This window comes from Chiloscyllium plagiosum, chromosome 16, assembly GCF_004010195.1.
Source record: "Chiloscyllium plagiosum isolate BGI_BamShark_2017 chromosome 16, ASM401019v2, whole genome shotgun sequence".
NCBI lineage: Eukaryota > Metazoa > Chordata > Chondrichthyes > Orectolobiformes > Hemiscylliidae > Chiloscyllium > Chiloscyllium plagiosum.
In genome coordinates, this window is record NC_057725.1 from 69,273,671 (window position 1) to 69,281,373 (window position 7,703).

The window sequence follows — 7,703 nt, forward strand, 5'->3', positions numbered from 1 at the left end:
AGTACATTCCAGACCCTAACCCCTCGAGTGAAACTGCCTCTCCCCACACTCTCAGACAGTACACTCCAGACCCTAACTCCTCGCGTGAACCTGCCTCTCCCCACACTCTCAGACAGTACATTCCAGACCCTAACCCCTCGAGTGAACCTGCCTCCCCCCACACTCTCAGACAGTACAATCCAGACCCTAACCCCTTGAGTGAACCTGTCTCCCCCCACACTCTCAGATAGTACATTCCAGACCCTAACCCCTCGAGTGAAACTGCCTCTCCCCACACTCTCAGACAGTACATTCCAGATCCTAACCCCTCGAGTGAACCTGCCTTCCCCCCACACTTTCCGATAGTATATTCTGGACCCTAACCTCTTGAGTGACCCTGCCTCTCCCCACACTCTCAGACAGTATATTCCAGACCCTATCCCCTCGTGTGAACCTGCCTCTTCCCACACTCTCACTCAGTACATTCCAGACCCTAACCCCACGAGTGAACCTGCCTCCCACCCATACTCTCAGACAGTACATTCCAGACCCTAACCCCTCGAGTGAACCTGCCTCCCCCCACATTCTCAGACAGTATATTCCAGACCCTAACCCCTTGAGTGAACCTGCCTCTCCCCACATTCTCAGACAGTACATCCCAGACCCTAACCCCTCGCGTGAACCTGCCTCCCCCCACATTCTCAGACAGTATATTCCAGACCCTAACCCCTCGAGTGAACCTGCCTCTCCCCACACTCTCAGACAGTACATTCCAGACCCTAACCCCTCGAGTGTACCTGCCTCTCCCCACACTCTCAGACAGTACATTCCAGACCCTAACCCCTCGAGTGAAACTGCCTCTCCCCACACTCTCAGACAGTACATTCTGGACTCAAACCCCTCGAGTGAACCTGCCTCCCCCACACTCTCAGACAGTACGGTGGGATTGCTCACATGTTTGTGTGTGGTTGTCTCTACATGTCATTGACAGAATTCTAGATTGTGAAGGGAGCAAGAGAGAGAGATGGGGATAGTATGTGAATACGCCACTGAGGCCAAGTTTCGGAATGTTTGAGCAGGCTCGAGGGGGCAGGCTCCAACCCTATTTTCCAATGTACCCTTCCCAAACCCGTGCGCTGCTCTCTCCTCCTCGTCATATCCAAACCCCACTGTCCTTCATGCTGTTTGCGGATCGAGAAGCCTTAAAATTGGGAGGGAGCAGCGGAAACAGAAAACCAGAGTGGATGGGGCCTAATAAAAAGTCCAAAGACATTTCAGAAAAGCAGACAGTGCGAATGGAGCTGAAAACCTTTCTGCCTGTCTCCCTGGCAGCTGGAAGTCACACTGGGACAGCAGCACTGCTCTGATGTACACCCACTGCAATAGAACAAAGTCAGGGCACTCAAACATTCTCACTCTCCCTTCCCCTTCAGCCCACAAAAGTTGCAACGCCTCTGTACCAGCAATGGAAGGCAGCTGCTGAAAAAGGTGAGAGGGTGGCCCTTTCAAAAGGGTAGGAATAGTTCCTGTGGCCGACTTCAATGATGTCAGCTCAAGGTGAGTCTTTGAAGAGAGAGAGAGAGAGAGGGAAAAATGATTAATTATCAGCCAGATAATTTATTTTCAGAAACAGCAGAATGTGACCTCCCCTATTGCTACGGTGGCTAAACTATGCAAATAACAGTATGGGCATTCTCATTTCAATTCATGAGAAAACAGCCACTTAAGTAAATATTAATGTATTCAACACAAATTGGAAACCATTATTACTGAAGGACTGATTCAGAACACCGTCCGTCACACAATGAAACATGGGTGACACCATCAATGCTGTTCAGCCTATCACTTTCTCTTTAGCTTCTGCAGCAGCCACTCAGCTGGTCTCACTCCCCTGTGAATGATCAACACTTACCATCAGATAATGAACCTCCCTCCCCCCCACACTCTCAGACAGTACACTCCAGACCCTAACCCCTCAAGTCAACCTGCTTCCTCCCCCACACTCTCAGACAGTACATTCCAGACCCTAACCCCTTGAGTGAACCTGCCTCCCCCCCACACTCTCAGACAGTACATTACATTCTGGGCCCTCACCCCATGGGTGAACCTCTCTCCCCCACAGTCTCCTTGAAAATGCCAGTGAAATTCTGCTTTGCTGTTTGCAGGAAATATGGCAGCCTATCTGCGCCCAGCAAGATCCCACCTTCAGCAATGAGATAAATGTTTATTTTTGTTTGGGGGATAAATATTGCCCTAGGGAAATTCCCTGTATCTTTTGTACCTACCTGAAAAGGCAGCCGTGGCCTGGATTTAACACCTCATTCCAAAAGACAACACTTCCAACAGAGTAGTGTTAACATTTAGTTTCCTCCTGTTAACACAGTCCCAGCTGTTATCAGATTGCTGAGCTATTAGTTCTGAACTTTCACTTTTACAAATGATGACTGTAGTTCTCCTGTATTATACCCTGTTTTACTATTTTCATACATTTTTCTAGGAAACAGCTTGTCACTATATTCTTCTGATTCTGCGCAGATCCACATAACACACTCCTAATAATACAAATATCCTGTTAAAGTACACTCTTGCTAATTTCCTCCACTTATTATATTCCCGATCATTCATTATATTACATTCCTTGGAAGGAGGATTGACTTCTCCCACAGCAATAGCTGAATTTGAAAGGGAGGTGAAATTAACCAATAATCCCTACAGCTTCAGCCCGACAAGTCCACACCAACCCACTAAGGAGTATCCCACCCAAACCCATTCCTCTACATCTACCTTTAATGTATTGCTGAACATTATAGGCAATTTAGCATGGCCAATGCATCTAGCCTACACATCTTTGAACTGTGGGAGGAAACCAGAGCAAATCCACGCTGACACGGGGAGAACGTGCAACACCACGCAGACATTTGCCCGAGGCTGGAATTGAACCTGGGTCTCTCGCGCTGTGAGGCAGCAGTGCTAACCACTGAGCCACCGTACCACCCTATGCATTGTAGATTGAATATAGCTCATTATTGGAAACAAATCAGCCAAGTTTCTACAGTTAACAAATAAAAACTAGATTATTACAAAAACAGCGTCCTCGAGCAAAGATTATTAACTTACAGTTTTCAGTGCATAAATATAGCCAGCTAACTTTGTTAAAGCATAACTCACACAATTGTCTCCAAGCCAGGAAAGAAAGATGAAACTCTGCAGAGATTTTCTTACAAAGCGTCTGGAGTGATGTTGAGATGCCTCATCTCTGTGTCACCTTCTCTTGGTGCTGAGCACCCATGGTTGAGTAAAGGATTGCAGTTTCTTTATTCACTCAGGGAACGTGGGCGTCCACTGGCTGGGCCCGCATTTATTGCCCATCCTAATTACCCTTGAGAAGGTGGTGGTGAGCTGCCTTCTTGAACTACTGCAGTCCACGTGCTGTGAGTACACACCCAATGCTGTCAGGGACGGAGGTAATTCCAAGATTTTGACTCAGCAACATTGGTAATATATTTCAAAGCCACGATGTTGAGTGGCTTGGAGGGGAACTTGCAGGGGGTGGTGTTCCCATGTATCTGTTGCCATTATCTTCCAGATGAAAGTGGTTGTGGGTTTGGAAGATGCTGTCTGAGGAACGTCAGTGAATGTCTGCAGTGCATCTTGTAGACAGTACACACTGCTGGTACTGAGCATGAGTGGTGGAGGGAGTGGATGTGGTAAGCTGTTGCATTGTCCTGGATGGTGTAAAGCTTCTTGAGTGTTGTTGGAGCTGCATCCATCCAGGTAAGTGGGGAACATTCCAGCACACTTCTGATTTTTAGATGGTGGATAAGCTCTGGGTGCCAGCAGGTGAGTTACTTGTTGCAGGATTCCTTGCCTGTGACCTATTGTTGGAGCTACTGTATTTATATGGAAGGTACCATTCAGTTTCTGGTCAATGGTAACCCGAAGGATGTTAATAGTTGAGGATTCAATGATGGAGATGCCATTGAATGTCAAGGAACGATGATGAGACTCTCACTTGTTAGAGTTGGTCATTGCCTGGCACTTGTGTTAAACACAGAAAATAGGAATAGGTGTAACCATTTGACCCCTTGACCCATTCAGTATGATCACAGCTGATCATCCAACCCAGTGCCCTGTTCTTTTGCCCCAGACCCTTTGATCCCTTAAGTCCTAAGAACTATATCGATTTCCTCCTTGAAAGCATTCCATGTTTTGGCCTCAATTTCTTTGGTGGCAGAGAATTCTACAGGCTCCCCACATTCTGGGTGAAGAGATTTCTCCTCATCTGAGTCCTTAAATAGCCTACACTGTATCTTTAAACAGTGACCTTTGGATCTGGACTCCCCAGTCATGAGGAACACCCTTCCTGCATTTACCCTGTTAGAATTTAATAGGTTTCTCTGAAATCCCCCTTCATTCTTCTAAACTCTAGTGAATATAATCCGACCTTATCCTTATGCATCAGTCCTGCCATTCCAGGAACCTGTCTGGTAAACAACAACAACATTTGCTGGAAAAACTCAGCAGGTCTGGTGGCATTGGTGAAAAGAAGACAGCGTTAGCATTTCAGGTTCAGTAATCCTCCTTCATCAATTTCTTCTTTTGTTTCTGATTTCCAGCATTTGTGTTTTTTGGGTTATTGATCAGTCTGGCAAACCTTTGTCACACCCCCTTCATAGTCAGCGCATCTTTCCTCAGATAAGGAGACTCAAACTGCACACGGTACTCCAGTGGTGGTGTCATCAAAGCCCTGTATGATTACAGCAGGGGATCCCGGCTCCTCTCGCTATGAACACCATCTGCCTTCCTCACTGCCTGCTGTACCTGCTCGCTTATCCTTAGCGACTGGTGTACAAGTGCACCCAGGATTCATTGCACCTGCCCCTGTCCCAACTTTTCGCCAAAAAGATAATAATCCACTTTGATGTTTTTTGCTACCAAAGTGGATAATCTAACATTTATCCACATCATAACTTATCTGCCATGCATTTGCCCATTCACTCAACTTGACCAAATCGCACTGAAGCAGCTCTGAATCCTCCTCACAGTTTACTCTCCCACCCAGCCTTGAGTCACCTGCAAGTTGGAGATATTCTATTTAGTTCTCTCACTTAACTCATGAATATATACTGTGAATTGTTGGGGTCCAAGCACTGACTCCTGCAGGAGCCAACTAGTCACGAGCTACCACTCAGAACATGACCTATTTCTTCCTGCTGTTTGTTTCCTGTCCTGTCAGCCAGTTCTCTCTCCATGTCAGTAGACCACCACAATCCCATGTGTTTTAGTTTTACATGCTAACCTCTTATGACAGACTTTATCAAAATTGTTTTAAAGGTTCAAATAAACCACATCCACTGGTGGATCCCCCTCATTAACTATATTAGTTGCATCGTCAAAGAGTTCCAGTAGATTTGTTAAGTATGATTAATCTTTCCTAAATCCGTGCTGACTATATCTGATCCTGTCATTGTTTTTGAAGTGCTATACTATTCAATTTTTTATATTGGATTTGCACATTTTCTCTACCACTAATGTCAGGCTAACTGCTGTATAATTCAACTCTCTCTCTATCTCCTTTTTAAAATACTGGGGCTACATTAGCTACCCTCCAACCCAGAGGAACTGTGCAGAGTCTGTAGAGGCTTGAGACATGACCACCAATGCTCAACTATTTCGAGGGCCACTTTCTTAAGTCCTCCCGTCAATTCCCCGAACACCACTTCCTACTAATTTCCTTTATTTTTTTTTGTCTCACTAGACCCTGAGATCGTCGCCCTTTTTGGGATGTTATCTGTGTCCTTCTTTGTGAAGACAGAACAAAAAATCTATCTAATTGTTCTGCCGCCTCTTTGTATCCCATTCTAACTCCCTCTGTAAAGGACTGCATTTGTCTTCTCTAATCTTTTTCTTTTCACATACTTATGGAAGTTTTACAGTCACTGTCTGTATACTCCCACAAGCCTACTCTCGTACTCTATTCCCTCCATTAATCGATCCCATCGTCGTCTTTTACTGAAATCTAAACTCCTAGTCCTTGGGCCTGCTCCTTTTGTTTTGGCCAATTTGTGTGCCCCTTTCTCGGTTCTAATGCTATCCCTACCTGCCACCTTTCTCATTTCACTTTTGGAATAAACAGTTCATCCACGCAGTCTATAAATTGTTGCCTTTGTCTATCCACCATCATGTAATATTCCCCAATCTATCACGCCCAGCTTGCACCTCACACTGTAGTAGTTTATTCTATTTACATTCAGGACACTAGTCTCAGGATCAATTGTATCACTTTCCATCCTCATGAAAAGTTCTATCGTGTTATGGTTAGTCATCTTCAAGAGATCTCATACAACTAAATTGCCAATTTTAAAAATCACACAACACTAGGTTATAGTCCAACGGGTTTAATTGGAAGCACTAGCTTTGAGAGCGACGCTCCTTCATCAGGTGGTTCAGGACATTATGCCTTCCTCCTCCTCTTGGGAAGAAGACACCGATTCCTCCGATGAAGTATTTGCAAGGCTGCCCCCTGCACCCTCTCCCATCTCAGATACTGACCTGATGAAGGAGCGTCGCTCCGAAAGCTAGTGCTTCCAATTAAACCTGTTGGACTATAACCTGGTGTTGTGTGATTTTTAAGTTTGTACACCCCAGTCCAACGGCGGCATCTCCAAATCCAAATTACCAATTATTCCTTTCCCGTTGTGCAATAACCAGGGTAGGATGGCCTGTCCTGAAGTTGGTTCCTCAATGTACTAATCCAGAAAACCATCCAGGATTTCCTCCTCAATGGTCCTGTTACAGACTCCATTCCAAATACTCATTGAGGGAGTCAGTTTCTGAGATGGGGGAGGGTGCAGGGAGCAGCCTTGCCAATACTTCATCTGAGGGATCTGTATCTTCTTCCCAAGAGGAGGAGGAAGGCATAATGTCCTGAAGAGCTGTTAAGACTGAGACTGTGCAGGCACTGCTGGTGACTGTGGACTCAATGAAAGGAGTAGTACAACAAGCAATGAAGAAGGCAAATGATTTGTTGCATTTGAGTATAATAGCAGACCATACCTGGAGTATTGTGTGCAGTTTTTGTCTCTTTTTATTGAAGGTGACGGAGGGAGTACAGCCAAGGTTTATCCAGACTGATTCCTGGGATAGCAGGACCGACTTATGAGGAGGTTGAATTGGTCAGGGTTATGTTCACTGGAGCTCAGAAGAGTGAGTGGGTATCTCATAGAAACCTATGAAATTGTAATAAGACTAGACAGGGTAAACACATGAGGAATGTTCCCAATAATGGAGGAGTCCAGAATCAAAAGTCACAGTCTTAGGATAAGGAGTATACCATTTAGGACTGAGATGAGGAGGAATTTCTTCACCCAGAGAGGTGACCTTACGGAATTCTCTGCCACTGGACACTGTTGAGGTTAAAACATTGAAAACTTGAAAGAAAGTAGGGGGTTTCAATGGCTAGCATTGATTTGAGTATTGTAGTCACATGTACCTAAGTACAGTGAAAAGCTTTGTTTTGCGAGCAATACAGGCAGATCATAGTAAACAAGGACATACAGATCAAGAACTGCTTTTCTTACAGTCCTGGGCACAGCAGTTGCTCTAACAGGCCATTATGCAGGCGGATATAATGCTTTCTATGGTGCATCTGGAAATGTTGGTGAGAGTCTTTATGGACATGTCGAATTTCCTAAGGCACCTGAGGAAGAAGAGGTGTTGTTGTG